Here is a 21,708-nt window from a genome sequence, read left to right on the forward strand (position 1 = left end):
GAATCGAAGTTGAAAATGCTATATATGAATCTGTTGTAATCACTTTTAGAAATTGGAGCTCTAAACCATGTAAATTTCCCAAAACAATTACATTTCCTGATGTGTGTATAAATTTTCCCCCATGTAACTAATATTGGTATCCTTTAAAAAAATCACAAAAAGTTTCTTGTACATAAAACATTTATAGATAATTAAGTACTTGTATTAATCTTCCATTAAAATAATCTACCCAACTGCAAAATAAATCTGTTTCTAAACAGTTTATTCTCTTAAGCTGATACCTAAGTAATTAAAACATGTAGTTATATACTGTTTAAATAACCTCTGAGGAGAATTTTCGAATTGTTTTTAATCTGCCAGCTACAGGGAAAAGAAATTATCCAAGATACTTGACAGAACAAAGATACTGTCAACATAACTGTAAATCAAAATGTTGCATTTTAAAAAGGGAATGTAGATGGATAAATTTGTGGGAAAAGCTCATCACATTCTTACCAAGAAATTTCAGTAAATCTTGTGTAGGTATATAATTTCAGTAGCAGATAAGATGCTATATCTAATTAAATAGTTGTCCATCTTGAGGTCTGACACTTCATAGACCTTTAAAAAAGATAAAGAAGTACTTTTTATGGATTTGTTAATCCATTAAAAAAAAAGTACAGAACAGCCCAGGCAACATGACGAAACCCCACCTCTACCAAAAAATACAAAAAATTAGGTGGGCGTGGTGGCAGGCACCTGTGGTCCCAGCTACTCAGGACGCTAAGGTGGGAGGATCACTTGAGCCCAGGAGACAGAGGTTAAAGTGAGCCAAGATCACTCCACTGAACTCCAGCCTAGGAGACAGAAACCCCACCTCAAAAAAAAAAAAAAACAGAAAAATACCTAGGTGGTATTAAAATATATATGTATGTATACATACACACTTAATGACTACCATAACCACACATCAACATACATACAAAATGACTTTTCACATCCTTTATTAGTTTCCTAATGCCATAAAATTACCATAAACAAATTACCATAAACTTAGTGGCTTAAAACAACAGAAATGTATTATCTTACAGTTCTGGAGGTCAGAAATTCAAAATGGGTCTTAGCGGGCTAAAATAGAGATGTAGGCATGGCTGCCTTACATAAGAGTCTGTTTTCTTGCCTTTTTCAGCTTCTAGGGCTCATGAACTATTCTTTGGCTCATGGCCTCCTTCCACCTTCAGAGTCAGCAATGGCTTTCTCACATCTCATCATTGACACGGATTCTTCTGCTTCCCCTTTACACACTTAAAAGACCATGTAATTAGGCCTCCTCAGGTGATCCAGAATAATCTATTTTCAGATCATCTGAGTAACAACCCTAATTTTTATCTGAAACTTGAATTATCTCTCACCATGTAACATATTAACAAATCCCCCATAGATTAGGACATGTACATCTTTGGATATCTTTGGTAGACCATTATTCTGCTTACCATATGTATGAATGATTTTTTCTTTACTTTTCTTCAGGAACTCCATGGACCATCATCCACCTCTGAAACTATATGCAAACTATTCACATATATGCATGATTCTAGAGAAAGGGTCTATAACTTTCAACAAATTTTCAAAGTTTAAGAATCACTGAGCTGGCTGCAGTGGCACTTGCCTACAGCCCCAGCTACTCGGAAGGTAGAACGGGATGATCACGTGAGTCCAGGAGTTCGAAGCCAGCCTGGGCAATATAGAGAGACCCTGTCTCTTAAAAAAACAAAAATCGGACTAGCTCATAGAACACCAGTGTTCCTTAAAAGAATGGTTTCGCAGTGTCAACAATGCAAAATTTTAGATTGGCTTTTTGATGTGTATATTTTTAACTATAATCATAAAACCTTGATATGGATTGAAAGTTTTTTTTCTTGCATTTTTCCTCTGTGTGTTTTTATAGACTGTGTATAGAGAGAGAGAGAGAGAAAGAAAACTCACCCATGTACAAGTACAAGAAAATGATATGGATGTTCTTGGAACTCTTTTTAATATTGTAACTTTTTGTAAATTTGAAATTATTTCCAAAAAAAAGATGTATTTTTTAAATTAAGTCCATCTCAGAGAAACAAGACCAACAGGAAAATAAAAGGAACCCGAAAACCCTGCTAAGCAAACTTTTTAATACATTCAATAGTATATACTGTTTCAAAGTCTGCGTTCTTTCTTGAAAGACGAACAGACCTATAGCTTTCATAGTTTTATCTAAATAAGTTAATATGTTGAAGCCAACATTGCATCAGTTGTAGCTTACTCATTATAAACAGCAGGAGGGAAAAAAAGCATAGAAATTACAAGACCTCTGTTCTTCACACTACCCATATTTACCATCCATTTGCTGGTGACTGCATTTCAGTTTCCAAGAGCAAAACCCCAGATTTTAAATTATGACTTCAGTTCTACTCCTATGACAAGTAAAGAGGGGTATGCAGAGACACTAACTGTGAGTGGAAAGGGGTAGGGGAGGGATGATTAACTCTTGACTGTATTGAAGAAAGCAAGCTGACACTTCTGCCCTAATTGAGCACCTAAGTAATTGAGTTCTTTCTTCTTATAAAGTACATTACTTTTAGGGTATTAAAGTTCCAGGCAGGAATTCTTACTAGTTTTTAACCCACGAATTTAATGGTCTGAAGTAAAAGCACTTTTTCCGTTTTTTCTTTGAAATGTAACTCAGGAATTTGCACCCCCTTGTGGTCAAACATAAATTTCTTAGTTTTCAAAAGGCCATTTTTTACAATTGGGCTCTCTGTTCAGGCACAGGAACTACTGTATGTTAGTTGGTTTTGTTTTCTCCCATTTTAGCAAATCAAGAAGCTTTCATGAAAGAATTTTTCGTAAGACTTTAAACACAATTGGACCTAAATCTTCTAAAAATGACTTCCACAGAAACTTCAGTCTCTGCAAAATAGAGATAATTGCACCGACTTCATGAGTTACATGAGGATTCAATGGGAAAATGCATGTAACCTGTTTATCCCAGTGTCTGCCACATGTTAGGTCTTCAATAAATGTTATCATTTATCATCATCACTTTAGAATTCTCTTAACAGATTATATCTAGAAGGGGACTAAGATAAAAAAATTCTACAGTGAGGAAACCAGATTGTGTTACTTACTTATGTGTAAGTTCTATTACAATTTTACAGATGTCTCCCAAATATGCCACTTATCCAGACCCCCCCAACTGATTGTCCCCAAAGGTACGTTATATTTTTAAAATATAAACAATATGTAGTTATCCCTGGATGCTAGAAATTTGGATGACTTTTACTTTATATATTTTAGATGGGCCTGGGTTTTTTAACTTTAACAATCAGAAAAAGCAATAAATCTATTCCATTTCCATGTATTATGAGATGGTAAAATAAATTAACATCCTTATTCGCCTAACAGGGATCATTATTCATATTTGGGAAAAATCATTTGTCAGTCTGATTTATCATTTTAAGGAGCTCTTGAAAAAGAATGCTAACCCCGACCGGTGTGGTGGCTCACGCCTGTAATCCCAGCACTTTGGGAGGCAGAGGCGGACAGAGAGGTCAGGAGTTAGAGGCCAGTCTGGCCAATATGGTGAAACCCCATCTCTACTAAAAATACAAAAATTAGCCAGGCGTGGTGGCGCGCACCTGTAATCCCAGCTACATGGGATGCTGAGGCAGGAGAACTGCTTCAACGCGGGAGGCGGAGGTTGCAGTGAGCCAAGATCGTGCCACTGTACTCCAGCCTGGGCGACACAGTGAGGCTCTCTCCTCAAAAAAAAAAAAAAAAAAAAAATGCTGACCCCTAATTGCACTAACTGTAGTATGATTTTTTTAAACAACCATTAAAGAAGCCAGTTTAAAAGATCAATGACTGACAATAACATTTACTAATATGCCAAGCACTGTTGAAATTCCTTTAATATTAGCTCATTTACATCCTTACAACAATCCAATGAGGTGTTAATAATACTTATTTTACAAAAAGTCCAACAGATAATTTACCCAACAAGGCCACACAGCTAGTAAGTAGTGGAGCTGGGATTCAAACCCAGGCAGTTCGGTTCCAGAGTCAAGCCCACTTAAGTAGTGCACAAAAGTACCAGAGATTAAGTAGTTTATTTATACTACTCTGCCATGTTACTTCTTGATCTCAAATTGCTAAAATCCATTTCTTTTCCAATACACTTCAATAATGCAAACCATGCTACCCTTCTCCCACTTCCTTATTAGTACTTCAGGCACTTTCATATCTACTGTCTTATTTAACATTCACAATGAAGGTTTTAAAATATTTACAACTTTATTATCGTTAATTGTCCTATCAGAGTGCCCATTTTTTTTAAAGTAGACAGGTTTGCCTAGATATGGTGCTTCTACTTACCAGTTCTAAGACTTTGGGGCAGATTTCTTAATCTGAGTCTCAGGTGTCCTCATCTGTAAAGCGAAGATAATACCTACTTCATAAGGTTGTTGTGAGCAATAAACACGATTAATCCGTAAATCATTTATTTAGCACAGTGCACAGCACACAGTCAATACGTGGTAGCTGTCAGTTTACCAATGCGTTGCACAACAGAAACTCGTCTTTGCTGGATTCAGTTCTCTTGTCTTTGCTGGATTCAGTTCACTTACCACGCCATTAAAAAAAAACAAAAAAAATCCTAAGTGACACAGAAAACTGCCCATTCCTATCTCAAAAGTTTAAGAACAAGTTAAGACGTAGGAGAAACTGGATTCAATGAAAGCGCGTTCGCAATAGGCAGCTTAGGACCGGAAAGAAGGGCTTCAGCAAACTTAATCATTAACTCTAGGCAGGCAGGCGCGCGCGCGCACACACACACACACACACACACACACACACACACACCATTGAGGAAGGAGACCACGCCTCCTGTGTGGGCTCAGGTTGGAGCGTACAGCGTGGTAGAGAACTCCAGGGCTGCTGAATCTGACAGATGTGGATTCATCCACTTCTGTGCCACTTGTGCTGTCTTGGGCAAATTACTTAATGTCTCTGAGCCTAGGTTTCCTGGTCTTCAAAACGAGAACAGTAATAGTTCCTACCTGGTAAAGTTGTTCCGAGGCTTAAGTGCGATAACCCCGGTAAAGCGCTGGCGAACGGCAAGAGCTCTACACGCCGGCGGGGCCGTTTTAAATGCACGTGTATCCATATGCAAGGTCTCATTGATACATTCCGTTGTTTGGAGTTTAGACACTGGCTGTAAGACGTTTTTCTTTTCTCCTAAGCTGGACCCGTATTTGTTTACCTCCAACGTAGACTAAATGCCTGTGGGCTGAAAGCTGTAAGTGGACCCTCGGCCCCACAGCCTCTACCTTCACTTCACCTCCGAGTCTTTGCAAAAGCGCTACACGCACGCGCAATAAAAGAAGCAAGAGGATTGCGACCGTAGAAGCAAAGGGAGAGCCGCGCACAACGATGATTCTGCGCATGTGCACGGCGGGAGGAGAGCGAGAGTTGGAGTTTGCGCATGCGCGAAAATGTCGGGAAAGCAAGAGAAGTGGGGGTTAAGAGGCGGTATTGACAGCTGTGGAGGCAGCCCGCGTTCCCGGCATGCCCCGGGGCGGCGGGGTTGGCTCTAACGAATTTGAATGAGGAGCCTCAGCGCTTTCGGCGCCATTTTCGAGTGATGCCTGATCTCATCAATCTAGCGGGAGAGACAGGATAACCTGTCCGAGAGTATAGCGCCACTGTGACTCCGCCGGAAAAATTACTTTAAAAATCACCAAAAATTACTTGGAGCAAAGGGTAGTCGGCGGAGCTTCGCCAAGGCTGGCGCAGTCGGTAAGAGCCTGAAGAAGTAGCAGAGCGGGACTTGGGAGGTGGCAGTGGTGGGACCCGGAGGCAGTGGGGGGTGCAGGGAGTGGGCGCACGGTCTGCTCTCAATCGCGAAAAATCCGAGGAAGTGGGGTTAGGGGCAACTTGGGCGTCTGCGAGTGGGCGGCGGCCAGCGGAATGTGGCGGGAGCGCAGAGAGACGGGGCTGTGGGGGGAGGGGAGCTGCAGTTTGAGCGGGACCTGGACCGGCTGCGGCGGAGCAGCCGCCGCCCAGCGGATCTGTCAGCAAGACCCCCCGCCTGGGACCGGAGCCGGGGACGGCGCACGGCGGGGTCTCTGCAGGCGGCCGCTCCTTGACAGGAGGACTGGACGCGAGCCCCTCCCCCATTTCCGAACCGGGCCGCCTTTTCTCGCCTTTTTCCCGACCCGGTGATGGCCGTCATCTCGTGACAAGAAACTTAAGGTCGACAGAAAATTCAGGACCCGGAGTCATGGGTCCCTCCGGTGGGTCGTGGCAACAGTTCCCCCCGCCACCGCCCGGCACCCATCTATCTATATTGTCTTTTGACGCTAAATGGTGAGGTGCCCCAGGAAAGAGAGTTTCCCAAGCCCTGGCTGCCCTCCCCCGGCGCGCCGGGTCCCGGTGAGGTCTCTAGGTAGGTAGGACTGGCCGCGGCTCGCGCTTCCAAGATGGGGCAGGGGCAGGCATTTGAGGTTGTAGCGGGCTCTTAAGAAGATGCTGGACTTTAGCTTCTTTCTGGGGATTTTTGTCATTTGCTCTCGCAGCGTTGTCCTTTCTCAAAGGGGAGGGGTGTTCACGGGTGAGATGAAAGATGGGGCTTCGAGCTAGCGATTTCCTTCTGGCTATTTCCTCCGAGTCGCACTTTTCTTAGAAGACTTTTTTCTTCTCCGGTGTTTGAAACATTTCGCAAAGAAAAAAGCAATCTGTGAAACTATTGATGTTTTCCTCCCCCAAAAGTCTTTACCCGGACAACTTAACGGTAATTTTGCGATCCCCACCTTTTCTTGACGCTGCGGAGGAGGGACGAGAGTTGTTATTTGTCTTTCCCTTCGGTGATTTTTTCCCCCCTTAGCTGGTGGTTTCTATCAATTCCTACTCCACAGCTCTTGAGTAATGTGAGCCAGTGACGGCATTAACTTTAGGTAATACTTTTATGGCCTTTGTAAAAATCCCGCGTTAAGGATGTATTAGATCTTGAGTTCTTTTCCGCGCTGGAGGCACCACTACATTAACCCTTTGCCGGTGTATTGCGTGTCGGGCGCACGGCTCTGGGTTGCAAATACTCCAGAGATGCTTTTTGCAGCAGCTATTCTGTTCAGTTATTCGCAAAGAGGAATAACGCTTCCTGGGAACCGCAGTGACACGCTTCTTTAGGACTGCCTGCCTACAGTTTTTCCCCCTGGAATTGATATAACGATTGATTTATTTTTTATATTCTATGAAGACTAGGGGACCCGCCCTCGCTTAGAATGTTTCCCGGAGGAGAATAGAAGAGTGCAGTGTGATGTTTTTCAAATTGTGTCTAACGGAGCTCCCTAAACTCTGGACTTGTTACCCCCTGATTGGCTAGAAGGAAGCGGGCCTTGGGGGGTTTGAATGTTGAACGCTAGTTTATAATTCTCGACTTTACGAAAAATTATACTTTTAGCCAGAGAACCACGGAAATAGCTACGAAACGTTAGGACGAGAGTTTAGAAAAAAAAGTTGGTTTTTAATAGTTTTTTTCTCTCAGAAAGGATTTTCGTGTAGTTCTCAAATGTATATTAAAAGTAAAACTGAAGAGGCTGTTTTCGCAAAATTATGTTTCTGCTGGTTGAAATTACAAGACATTTATATATTTGTCACTGTTCTTTATTGGTTAAAAACTGAGTGAAATATTTAGTTTTTTTCCTTTGATAGGACTTTTTCACCTTAAACTACATATATTTGTTGGATGCAGATTACCGGACAGTTGTTTCTTTTATTTTGATGCAAATAAACTTTAATTTTCTTAATGTTGACTAATGATCTTTTTAACATTTTCCATAAAAATTGAACATCTTGTTTAAAAAAACTTTTCGCATCTAGTGAAAATAGACATTTTGCTAATTCAGTAACTGCAGTGAACTAAAACTTTAATTTACAAGACATTCATGTTAATTTAGACAACAGGTAAGCACAGGTGCGTATATATTATTTCGTTCCTTTGATAAATTCATTATGAAGAAATATATTGTATACAACAGTGTCAGTGTGCTGTTTTTTATGTGGTTGATTTTCAGTTGATTTTTGTTCGATGTTGCTTGAGATAGCCGTCAATATATTTCCATTTATTACCGAGCTTGTCATTCTATTTAATTGCATCTTGATAAAAGGCAGGTGTGGTTTTCAAAGAAAAGCGGTAACCTCACTGATAAACAGCTGTAGATACTTTAAGAAAGAATTGTTTTAATTTAATAGAAGTTTATATTCTTTTATGAATAGTAGTTAAAATTTTGAAGCTTATAGTGTGTATGTTCGCATTAAGTCAAATACGCATTGTTAAAAAATATTCAAATAAAAAATCTTATGGCTTTTATAAATCTCTGTAGGGCTGTAAATATAATTTATATTAGTAAGTGGAATGGCTGAGTTTATAATTCATACCATTTTGTACTGCCCTCATAACAAGAATTGTGATAACAGACCCCTTTTCATTACCTTTGTTCAGAGCTATTTATTTTGAGCCATCTTATGAAAATTTCATAAAAAGTGCTAATTATCTTCTCTATAAAATTTGATTTAATGAAATTGTAGGAGATCTCATTTCTATTTTAAACGTAATTATACCTAAAGTACCAGAACTCCTGGGTTTTGCTTTTTACTGATGGTTTTTGTTTTGAGTTTTGTATTTTCATTCAAATTATGTGAGTTTTGGGGCGAGTTGGGGGCAAGCTTTAAATTCCATCAGGCTGGTTAAGTATAACCATACATTTTTAGCACTTTGGTTTATGGGATTTTTTTGTTTGTTTAGGGGGTAATGGGTAAAGGATTGTTTGTTTAATAAGCCATTTTTAAAAGAAGTGAGTGATTCCTTTATTTAAAATACATCACTTCAAACTTGAGAATACACTAGCGCCTAAATAAAATCCACAGCATTCAAAATATTTTCACTTTTATGTGATGCTATATAAGAGGAAGATGTTGGTTTTAGATTTGTGGGCATATAGATATAAGGTACAACAGATGTGCATTTTTTAATGTTTATGTGCACTTATCCATATTTTTCTGTAGAAATTGACAGCTGTAATTTGTATTATAAGGACTAGTAAAGTCATTTATTACCATAGGAAAGCAACTGCGGGGTGTGGTGTTGCTATAATAGGTCACCTCTTTTTAAAGCTATGTTTACATATTGTGGGGGAAAGGGGACTAGAGAGGGTAAGGTATCAGTCTTCCTGGTAGCATTGATTTTCATTTGTTTACCTCCACACTATTTTTAAAAATTCAAATAAAAGTGCAATTACAGACTTTAAAAAAAATGCTGTTAACCTTAGTTGTACATTTACAAAATGTAGCCTCGGGTGTTTGTATGTAACACTGCATATTTTTTCTAATCAGATTAATATCAGTTTTAATGTTTTGCATGAACTACAGCTAAGGATAAAAATTTTAAAGTAGCTTTCATAATCTGAATTCCTAGTTTCATCATGCTTTATGTAGTTTGTTTTTTTGTTTTGTGAAGACTTGTATATATTTTTGTTTGTTTGTTTATTGGTAGGTAGTAACTATTTAGAATGTCACAGAATACTTAAAGCCAGAAATATGGGTCAGTTGATTTGGTTTACAAAATGAAAAAAAATTCCTAGAGACTGTATTAGATAATTCTTATATATGACACATTAGTTTTCTTCAAAAGATTATAAATTTATAGTTTCGAAAAATTATTCTATAAAAATTTCTCTTATTTTAAAATATTACCTAAAATTGGCTCGTCTTTTTTTTCTGTTGTCTAATAAAGCTTAAAAAGTCACATATTAATTTCTTTTTAACCCCTTTTTAGAAGACACAGATTTTTGGTCTGATTATAACTAGAAAAAACATTTTAGAAAAAATTGTCATACATATAGTTTCGTGGGGGTTTTTGGTTTTGTTTTGTTTTTAATTCAGCAAACTTTGAAACATTGTATGCCAGGCAACTAATTTTGGCACATAATTAGAGCTCAAACTATGACTTGCTGAAATTTTGTAGCCCCAAATCTCATAACACCAAAGGAAATCAGTAGTAAAATACCACTTTATTTCAAATAAGCATTAAAAATGAGATTAAGCATTTAATTTTTAGAAGTGACAGTATTAAAACTTTAACGTGATTGTCTTAAGAGTAACAAGATGGATTTTTAGAATATCACGTTACTATTATATGTTTATTTATCTCGTTATTTGCAAGTACAAATGATTGTAGATCCTTCATATAAATATTACTTTCTGGTGGGGAACTGAATTTTTTTTATTTTTTTGACTTGGTTGGTTTTTTGTTTTTAATTTTTGGTCTGTATAGGAGATGCTCTAAAGGATCTTCCTTTTAGAAAGACAAGTTTTAAATATTGGAATTGATATTAAATGTATATTTGAATATTAATATTTCTTATCAAATTATAAGAAGTTTACTATACCTTTGTTTAATCCTGCCTTATTTCAGTAAAGAAAATTTGTACTGGAATAACTCATAGTGGTTTCTAAGAATAAATACGAAGCTCTATTTTGTAATAGATTTTAGATTTGAGTTTTACTATTTGAAGTGTTTTTAATATCGTCTTTTTTATCATACACATTGGTTTATTATTTTATTTATCTCCAAACCTCTTTTGCTTCTTATTGCTTAGTATTTTTCGTCTCCCTACTATTTAAAAATTTAACATTTGGCATGTAGTACATTTTGTTTTCTACTATTTTCCTTCTATGATTTTTAAACTTAAGATACCTTAATTTTCAGAGTGCTCAAATATAGAAAACTTTGTCTTTTGAGGAAGATTGTGTATAAATGATTGTAATTTTTTAAAATGTCATGGTATTTGGATTGGTGTTTGTAAGTTATGGATAATTGTGTGGGTTTTGTCATTAAACAATCAAATATTTGGAAACAGAGCAATAAAGGTTCTTCTAGTTTTTATTCTTTCATTTTCCTAAGCTATTCTTAAATATAAGTGGAAAATTTATTCAGAGCATTATGATTTACATGTAATACATGATACACCTTTGGTAATTTAATATTTTTATATAGTCGATTGCCACTGAATCATTATAATTCAGAAAGGTGAAACAAATGAAAAAAAAAACACTTAACATATATTCAGCTACATCTCACTGCTACTTAGAAACATTAAAAAACCATTTGGTCTAGTAGTGGTCCATTTATTATTTGTAAATATGTTAACTTGTTTAAAAAAAAAAATAAGCTCCACATTTTGGTCTGTTAGGACTGTAATGTATTAAAATATTTGGAAATACTGATGTTTTTCACTTAGGCTTGGCAATAGAGTAAAGTTGAAAATAATGGTAAATTCTTAGCTAGGCATGGTGGCGGGCACCTGTAATCCCAGCTACTTGGGAGGCTGAGGCAGGAAAATCCCTTAAACCTGGAAGGCAGAGGTTGCAGTGAGTCTATATCGTGCCATTGCGCTCCAGCCTGGGCAACAAGAGCAAAACTTCGTCTCAAAAAAAAAAAAAAAAGAAAGAAAGAAAAGAATGGTAAATTCTGTCATCCTTAAAACATTTGATAATTTGGAGAGAAAGTTAAATTTTGTCCCTGTCCCTTCAGTAACTTTTTAAACTGTGTGGAATTTATGAGTTTTACAAGTACAAACTACGGTTCTGATATTTTCCTTATGAACTCCTCTTGTACCAGTCCTCTAACAGCTACCCGCATACACACTCACCCATACTACTTTGAACATGAATGCCCTAAAGAGAAATGAAAGCAGAAACATATTAATCTGATTTGTTTGAAGAGGCTTCGGATGATAAAGCGTATCACAGGTGTTTCTAATCAAGTTATTTCTATTTTAAAAACATTTTCAAGTTAGAACTTCCCTGAACATTGGCAAGATTGGGGTCATTTTGAAGACCATACCCCTGTGTTCAGGGATCAGCTGTGGAACTGCAGGAGATGGAAATCTGTTGAGTGTCTTCATGCTATAATACATGACATTTTTATTGCAGGTTTTGACCTGTAGCAGAGAACTAATTCTGGAGAACAGCCTCACTTCTTTGATTGAATACTCACATAATGCATTGGAACATGACATGAGATTAAGGTATACTAATGAATTTTAAAACCATATAATTTTATGCCTTCGCAATATTTATTAATTGGACTATGCAATTGGTAAAGCTGAAACTTTTACGTGAACTAAAATCAATAATTACTAATAAACAGAAATCATCATGTGAAGTGGCCATAGCTGAGTTGTCTAGCTTACTAAAACTCCAGATTTTTTTTATACATTTAATGTTCTTTTCATCATCCTAAGGTGTAACTCCAACTGAATTTATTCCAAAAATATGTATATATAGTAATTTTTATTTTCTTAAGGTTATTACACTGTACTCAGTAAAATATGAACTTTTCATCTTATAAAATGGAGAGTTTAAATCAAATGGAATTTGGTGCTTAGCTGTTTGACAGGTGGTAGAGTAGTAGGTAGAGCCCACAAAATTAGGTAAAATTGATGAGAATATTTTAAGAAAATGTAAAGTATTCCAAGTACTGCCCTAACCAAAAGTGGCAATATGGTCGAAACTGAAAAAACCACTTTCTTAAGCAGAAATTACTAGTGTCTTACCCAAGAGACGCTGAGTAAAATAAGTTGTTAATATCAAAAGTTGCAGACTCTAAAAATAAAATTGTAGAATCCCTAAACCTCCAGTGATTTTTATAGTTTTAGTTGAAAATTTCAGATAGTATTTAACTAATACAGCTTTTATTTTCTAAAATAGTAATCTGGTATAGTGAAAATGAACTTATTGAACAGTATTACTAAGTATTACTTGGTTAATTCTTTCATAGTAAAGTATTATATGTACATATGTATGTGTTTATGTAAAAACTACTTGCTAAAGTAAGGTTTACTAACATAGTACAATATTTATTTTGATTTTTTCACCTAAAATATTTATATACTTAGAGGAAATGTCAAAAGTTGTTTTCATGAGAAAATTATTATTTAGTCTTAAGAATGAAGTATATCATCATGATCATAGAACTGCTTTTAACTTCCAACAATGTAAAATTTTTAAAGGTGAATTCTGAGATGTGTTTAAGAGTGAATGTTGAAATACATATCAAAATACTAAAAACTGAAATTTGATATTTCTATATTGTTGGATATTAGGTAGATAATCCAGGAATTAATCAATTAACAGTTGAAGTTAAACAAAATGTAAAAATGTTTAGAAATCAGAGTTTAATATAAGGGTGAAGTTTAAATACTTTTATATTGGTGTCATATTGTAATGTGATTGAGATAATTATAAGGTGTAGAATGTCTTCATATGTTTGATTTTATTTTATTTTATTTTTTATGAAAAAGCAGCTTAGTTTGAGTAGAATGAAAATAAATGCAATTTTTCCCTCCCTGACTTAACAAGTATTTTTCAGGTTAGAGAACATTAAGATGAAAAGTGAAAAATATGGTTACATGAGTGTCTGGGGGAAAAAAATCCAGGTTCAGTTTATCACTTTCAGTGCGTATCTTTACAACAACCTTAATGAGTTAAGTAGGAAAAGAGAGACAACATTTGAGTTTATATGGTAGATAAGATATAAATCCACAGAGTTGTTCCAAATTTAGAGAGTTTATGATTTGTGATCTTTGAAGATATCCAAACTTATTTTGAACACAAATATATAGCATCACATAATTGTTCTTCCTATAGTTATTTTACTAGGTTATAAACTTCTAATAATTTAGCTTAGTAAATAATTTCATATCTAGAAGAATCAATACAAATATTAACAGTTTACTTGTATTTGGTCAATTCTTACAGGGTGAGAAACTTTAACCTAATTAGGAGTATGTTATTTTAGGAGACCAATTAACAAAGGGTTTAACTACTGTGTATGATTGGCTCTCTTTTAACTACCCCTTGAAAGACATTTTGTAAAGATTTTGACTGTTTTAAATTTGCAAACCTGATTATCTAAATTTAAGCCCTGATATGTAGTTAATTATGTCGGAATTTGGGGGAAGAGATTTATTGTGTTAATTTTTATCTTTTTTTCAGTGATTTGTATCGCCTTTGTTCAATATTTATGTTTTTGGCTAAATGCATAATCAGGGTTAAATAACATTCACTTTTGGGAAAAATTCTTAGCTGTCCCTAAAATACAGTTATACCATGGTTGTTCCTGTCTTACTGAAATAGTTTTTTTAGGATAGAAAGAATATTTGAATAAACTAGAACAGAGGAAACTTAACATATCTACATATGAAGGAACTTAAAATTATTTGTTATTTGTCAGATGTATAATACTAGTTTATAAGGATATGTTACATTTTAGGCAGTTGGTCAGCTATGACAATTTTAATAGAGGTTTTATATATTGCTTAGAATTTGTTAAATAAGAGATACAATTAACTTTTTAAATAAAAGTTTTAAAAGTATTTATTTGAAGCAGTTTTGTACATGTGTGTATTTTATGTGTTTTTTCTTAAACTAGCAAATAACATCCTTAACTTATTTCAGTTGTTTTTCTTCAAATGAGATCTAATGTATCAGAATTATATTTTCTGATAGGCATTTTTCAAAGGGTAATAATTAATGTGAGGGTTTAAAATTCATATTAAATACATTTTGAGGTGAAATTTCTATTCACAGCACCACAAACCATACTTTTGATACTTCATTAGCATATTATTTGATTTAGTTTTACTTTCCAATTTTCATGGTTAGAATCTTGGAGGAGATATGTGAAGCATATTTCACATGTGGCTGCTGAGACTGATTAATCCTACTGGTTAATAGTTTATTAATCCATTACTGCTTCTAAGTGTCTAGATTTTTAAAAATCTTTCTTTAGGATTTGCTGTTAGTCTTTTTTATTTTATATCCTTCATACCAAACAAATAAAGTATCTTGGTATCCTCTGATCTTCAGAATTATTTTTATTATTATTAACATTTTTTGTTCCTCATTGAGCTGCTAAGCAGAAAAATTTTTCAATTTTGATAAAAATAGAAGATTGGGGTTGGGTTTTGATTTTTTACAAAATATCTAAATTTAAAATATTGCTACTGTTTCATACTTTTATTTTAAAATGTCTCAAACTTAGCCTTCTTGATTAAGTATTATTATTTAAACTTGCTAGCCAGTTCTAGCCTATGTGGGTTTTTCTTTTTAATAGTTTATAGATCTCCAAATTTTTCTGACTTTTTATATTTTTCTGAATCACAAATTGCTTAAGGTTCTAAAAGATGAGTTGCCTTTAGAGTTAAAGCTGTAAATCTATAAATAGCATCACATTACATTTAAAGGTAATTGAACAATGAATATTTCTGTTACTCATCAATTAATACTATATACTTACTGAGTTTTTAACTTTGTATTGCACATTTAAAATAGGTAAATTGCATATGGAAGTTTTTCTAATGGGATTTATGCAAAAACATTATGGACTAAAATCTTACTTCTTTGCTAATAGTGTCTAAAGTCAAACATATGGTGGTAATTAGATAGGGGGTTCTTGGGAGCCAGAGGCATTTTGTAAGTAAAATAAAGTGTCATTTCTTGATTGGAGTTTGACACTTTCTTATTTTCCAGGAGAATAGGTAGGGAAGTTACTCTCTTTATGAATTTACCCCAACATTGGTTAAAACTCTTCAGAAAATTTTGATAATTGAGCGGTTAAATCTAAACTTACAAGGGGAAGATTATTATATACGTCATTAATTTCCTTTTCCTTGCATACATTATAGGTTCCCTTTCTAATCAAAACACCAATTTTGTCTTTTTTCTCTCCCCACCCCACTTTTTAAAGAAAAAATTATTTTAAAAATAATTTTATCATATAGTGATATAAGCAGACCTTGAGAGGTAGGTTGATCTCTGAACCATTTTTCCTCTGTGTGTCAGTTGTATAGTCTTTTCTCAGCTTGCTGTTTAAGAAGCAGCAGCAGCAGCAGCAACAGCAGTGAATAAACAAGATATCACCACAGCCCTTGTTCTTACCCCTTACAGCTGGGAGCAGAGGCTGGGAGATCGATGCTGCTTGTCAGCTGTTGTGCAGAATAACATCAGTATGCAATAATGGTAGCCAAAGGAGCCTGCACCCATCCGTTTTTACAAACCTAGGTGGGAAGAGCCCAACTGTCACTGTACCACATACACAGTATAGAGAATACATTCTTTAGCAGAAAGGTTGCAGCATAAAGAGAACAGTAGATGCTTGTAGTTCTTAGACTCTATTATTTTTTTACTATTTACTCTGGCTTTAGTTCATTTAATTTTTATTCAGTTAATTCCATCCATTAGAATGGAAAACCTGTCTTGTTTCTAGATGTATAGGTAGTATGTTTCATGTATATATGGTATGTTTCATGTTTTCACTTTTAAGCAGGTAGACTGAAAAAAATTATAATTAGTTGCTGATATCACAAGTTAGGTAATATATTGAGGATAGAAAAGAAAAGTTGGCCATGGCCACACAGGAGTGTTTCTTTCACTTTTGGACCATATTATCTTTGTTTTATAAAAGCCCAGTCTAACAAGGCCAAATTCTTGTTGATTTCACTATAATAGAAGAAAGAAAACAACATGCTATGTTAACTTAGTGTTGTAAATAACTAAAAGCAGGCAACAGATGAAAACTTATGTCTTTTTTCTTACTACTAAACTATTTTTCTATTTACCATTTCTCACTGAAATATCTTTTATCTGAACTTTTTATCTAGAAAGCTCAGATTATTCTAAATCTTTTGGAAATAGGACTTTGTAATTTCAAATACTGTAGAAGAATGTTTTTATTTTTATAATTTGAATTTGCACAGATTTTTATAACCTAAATATTCAATTTTTTTTCTTCCTTTTACATCTAATTTCAATAGGTGAGAGTTACAGAGAAGTGTGAATATTGGATTTCTATAAATGTTCTGAATTTATTCGTAGAATTCTTGGTGGGAAACTAAGGGGGTGGGTGGGGGGAGGTGTGTGTGTGTGTATGTGTGTATGTATGTATATGTGTGTGTGTGTGTGTATGTATGTGTGTATGTATAAAGCCAAATGTCCTGATTAAAGTTTGACATTTGCAATAGCTTTCTGTTTAAAAGGTAATCATAGTTGCTTTCTGGTCATCTTCATTAAAATCACTCCTGATCACTCTCACTCTTAATATTTTCCTGTGCCACTCACAGTAAATTCAGAACATTAGTTCCCTGCTAATATTACTAAAAAGAGCTTTGTCATAGTATGTGTCTAGTTATCTGAAAAAATAAATGAGCCCACAACCTTTTCTGGCATTGTGAAGTCAAGCATATTCAGCCATAAATTGAGGTTACTTTTTCGTTGTTGTTGATTAATGCTAGAGGTTTTTAAAAAAATATGTTTATGTAATTTAGCAGATAACATATTAATTACTGTTACCTCCCCTAACTAAAACATGAGTTACATAATCCTCTGTGTTGAAAACACCTCATTTTTAATCATTACTTACTGCTTAATGCCTGCGAACCACCTGTATGAGAATAACCTAGAATTTAAAAAATAAAATAAAAACATTTTTCCAGACCTGGAATTTGCATTTTTTTACAAGCTCTAAGAGATTTTTCTTAGGAGCACCAACCACATTTGTGAGAAGCACTACCCAAAATGAACTTGGGGGAGGGATTGTTCATACCAACAAACCAGCTACTTTTCCTGCATGTTTTTTTCCCTCTTTGGTCATCTTGAATCTAAGCTTAATATTTAATTAGGAATCTTATCATTTCTAGATTAAGTTCTTGAATCTTAAATTCGGCTGATTAAAAAATAGATTAGGTCTTGGTATTTCCTCAGTCATATAAGGAAAATCTGTGTTATCAGAGCTTTGTTTTCATGTAAGTGCCTTGGGCCAAATTTCATTCTATTCTCTTTGTTTGGAACATTTAGTATACCTATGTTAAACCAATACTTGATGAAAACCGAAGGAATTGATCACTTACAAATTTTTAAATTTTCGTATAGATAGTAGCTGTTTTTCTTAAATATGCTTCCAAATGTTGGAGGAAATATAAAATGAGGAACTTTTCATATGCTGCTTGTGGGAGCATTTAGCAGTATCTTTGTAAAATTGAAGATACAATAGGCTTTCACCCAACAATTTTATTCCTAGATGCTCTAGATAGACATGTAAAAAAAAAGTCTTGGTTATTTGTAATTGGAAAAAAAATGAAAGCAATGTAAATGTTAAGCAAGAAGAGAATGGCAAATTGTGACATCATCATGTGATGAACTGTATAGCTACTAAAATGAGAGCTGTGTTTGTCATCATGGGTGAATATCCTACCTCAACAAACAAAAATAAGTTGCATAAAGGTTATATATGGAGTAACATGTATGTAAAATATGTATGATATTATACCATTTATCGATAGCTTGAAAGCAATGATAAAATTGGACATCATCTGTATGTGTAATCAATTTTCATAAAAAACAAAGCAAAGTAAGCATGGCATAGTTTTAGATTTCAGTACAGCTGGATTGGGAGTCCAGAGATAGGATGTGGAGGTTCATTTTGGTATTCCCTTGATTTTTCTATGAATTTTGAAGCAAATGATTTTGAAATTTTTAAAAACATGCTGTTCTTCTTCTGTGAAGATTAGTCTACAGTAAAACATATACTTGCAGTTCTCCGTTAAGAAAATGGATGGGTTTGTCGTATTCTTTCTATTCTTTATCTTATAGTAAGTGCTTAACTATTAGTTGATGTAACAACTACATCTTAGAATCATGACCCACAGAAACCAAACATGCTAACCAACTCAAATTACCAGCATATCTTTAAATATATGTCATATGTTCCTTCCTTTGTGTACTTGGAATTGTGCAGTATATAATACATGGATTATAGATTATGCAATTGTATGTGTGTGAGAGACATGAATCAGTCTTGGGATGTGATCTTGAATTTATCTTAAAATATCTGCAAATATATGATGTCCTCCAGAAGCTCATTGGACTCCAAGTTAGAGTTTTAGCTTTGACTAAAATATTTGAGTTAAACTTCAAGAGGGCAATAGTAATAGAATAGCAAATTATAAAAGCCAATGATAAGCAGGATGTAGTGGCATGCAGGCCTGTAATCCCAGCTACTTGGGAGGTTGAGGCAGGAGAATAGCTTAAACTCAAGAGTTTGAAGTTGCAGTGAGTTAGGACCACACCATTGCACTCCAGCCTGGTTGATAGAGTAAGACCCCATCTCTTAACAAAAAAACTAACAAGAATGCTGCACTGGGCTGAAACATACAAATGCTGCTGGGTGTTTATAATCTGATTGTTCTGTGCTATATAAGGATCAGAATACAGTTGTGGCAACCTCAGTTGAAATGTTCTAACTTACATATAATGTGATGAAATTTTTAAAGTCTTCTCTCTTTTTCCTAGGTTTAATAATGATAGAATGAAGACCATAATAAAAGAGATCTCTACTTAGCTCAGCAATTCTTACCTTGTAAGTATTAACTCTGAGTCTCCCTATCATTGTCATAAAAGGTTACTGTTTGGTGTCATGTTCTGGTTTATTTCTGATTTTTTTTTTCCTGCTTATCCTAGTATGCTCACTTTCTAGCCTCTCCTAGCCCCTCTACACGTTGAGATTTGATGTTAATTAATAGTTTAGAGCAAGAATAATGCCATTGCCCTGGTAAGTTATTTAGGGAAGTATTTTATACCCGGGCCCTATAATCTCCAAGTCTGAGAATCACAATTTTGAGCCCTTTTCCTTCAAAGGAATTAACAGATAAGTAATTGTCTTTTTTAGTACTATCATTATTCAGGTTTATTGGTCTTATGGTTTTATAAATTGAGAATATTCTCTCCACTTGAGAAATTATTTTGTAAAATTTGTTTTTAATTTCATTAGGTTACACTGAAGACTTTGTGAAGAGCTTAACATTTAGCTGTTAAAACTTGAGGAGGTGGGAGAAACATGAAAGCAGTCCCTTTTCCTTCCCTTTTGTTTTTTTGTTTTTTAAAATTTATTCAGTACATATTTCTTGAGCATCTACCATGTTCCTAGTACTTTTCTAGGAGCTGAAGGTATAGCAGTGAACAAAACAGATAAACAAGTAAGTACATAAATTAGAAGATTTCTGACATGGATTCAAAGTCAGAGGTTTCGGGTCGGGGCCAGGACCCTGCATCTTTAGCAAGCTTTACCCGAGTAGGATGGCAGCTGATCTGTGGTCCATGCATCGTGTAAAGAACCCGCTCCAAAGAGCCAGGGAGCAGTGTCCAGCTGCAAGTCCCCCTTTCTTCTGTCAGGGAAGTTTGCAGAAGTGAATCAGTGGATAGCAACACCCAAGTGATACCTTCAGGGTAGACAGGAAGGCAGTCTGTTTAGTTGAAGGTCAGGAGCAGTCACCTTAATTATTTAAGACATCATTTCTTGCCCTGGATTGCCCCATCACCTCCCAAGCTAAACCTCAGATATTTCCTGCAAATATCAAAATGAGGATTTGTTTTTCTCCTTTTTCCTTCCTTTTATATATACACATGCATACCTCTTTTTTAGAATAAGAAACATTTTTCCCCAATTCATTTAACTTTTGAGACACTTAGAAATTCTAAAAGAATAATTTTAACAAGTTAACTGAAATTAATATCATGCCTCTGGAAAAACTCACAAGATCAAGGGCATAAAAATGCTCAGGATACTTGTTTCCATAGAAGTATTTGAGACCCTAAAATCAGTTACCAAAAAATGTCATTTCCATCCATTCCTTGAGCTAATTCTGCATCTCTGAAGAAAAACTCAAGGGCAAGACTTTCTGTTCTTAATGATGTTGAGGGCATGTCTCTGTTTAAATGAAACAAGTGCTTCAGATGCTTTTATTACATTATCTCACAGTGACTCAAATAATGTGTATGTGTTGGGGATGGCCTTATGATCATAGACAATCAGCCGTTGAACTCAATAAGGTGAGAATTTTTAGGTGGGGGATCAATTAAATATTGAAAACTGTTAATAATAAGCCAGTTTGCAAAGTGGTAGCCAAATGCCACAGGTCACTTTCTTTTTCTAATTTTCTCCCGGTTACGTTTTTGTCTCTGGAAAATTAGAATGGAAACATTTGCAAATCCCTAAAGAATCCTATATAGTCCAGTCTTGAATTCCTTAATTAGTCCCTTGGAAGCCAGCTCAGCCCTTCTTCAACTTAACTCTTAAAAAAAGAAGTCTTTTTAATTCTTATTACACTCGGACTGGAGGGCAGTCCACTTTTCAAAAAGAAATAGGTATCATTTAATTTCTAACAGATACATAAGCACAGATAACATCACATTCTTCATTTCATCTCCTTTATAAATTTCTAAGCTAGCAGTCTTTCTTGGATACTCTCCAGCATCTTTTAAACATAAGCCATTTATCATATTTCATAGTTGGAATGCTTTCTGTTGTCTGTTCTAGGTAGATTCCCCTTAATCTTAGATCCTAAAATGGTGATGTTTCCAATTAAACAATACCCACAATAATAGGTACATAGTGACTTACAATAGTGAGTGATGCTGTGTGATTGTGTGTTCCCCTTCTCTCATTTTTTTAATGTTTGTTCAATGCCATTTTTTTAAGATGGGATATATATAAATAGGGATATATATAGAGATATATATTTTTTTCTTTTTTTTTTTTTTTTCTTTTTTTGAGACAGAGCTTCACTCTTGTTGCCCGAG

General features: G+C 34.9%; 2 long non-coding RNA genes across 2 annotated transcripts in view; one reads left to right on the forward strand and one right to left on the reverse strand.

Moving 5' to 3' along the window:
• Window positions 1-3,908: 3,908 nt before the first annotated feature.
• Window positions 3,909-5,463, reverse strand: LOC105545743. The gene is made up of 3 exons (XR_001006975.1): window positions 5,073-5,463; window positions 4,390-4,442; window positions 3,909-4,086 (listed from the first exon to the last, which is right to left on the reverse strand). It is a non-coding gene; the product is annotated as an uncharacterized LOC105545743 (long non-coding RNA).
• Window positions 5,464-5,536: 73 nt separating this feature from the next.
• LOC105545747 overlaps window positions 5,537-21,708 on the forward strand; it is a 37,403-nt gene continuing 21,231 nt past the window's right edge. Inside the window, exons 1-3 of the long non-coding RNA XR_001006978.1 lie at window positions 5,537-5,811; window positions 12,007-12,101; window positions 19,423-19,489. This is a non-coding gene — a long non-coding RNA (uncharacterized LOC105545747). The remainder of the gene's footprint in view (window positions 5,812-12,006; window positions 12,102-19,422; window positions 19,490-21,708) is intronic.

The sequence above is a fragment of the Mandrillus leucophaeus genome, unplaced genomic scaffold, assembly GCF_000951045.1.
Source record: "Mandrillus leucophaeus isolate KB7577 unplaced genomic scaffold, Mleu.le_1.0 Scaffold338, whole genome shotgun sequence".
NCBI lineage: Eukaryota > Metazoa > Chordata > Mammalia > Primates > Cercopithecidae > Mandrillus > Mandrillus leucophaeus.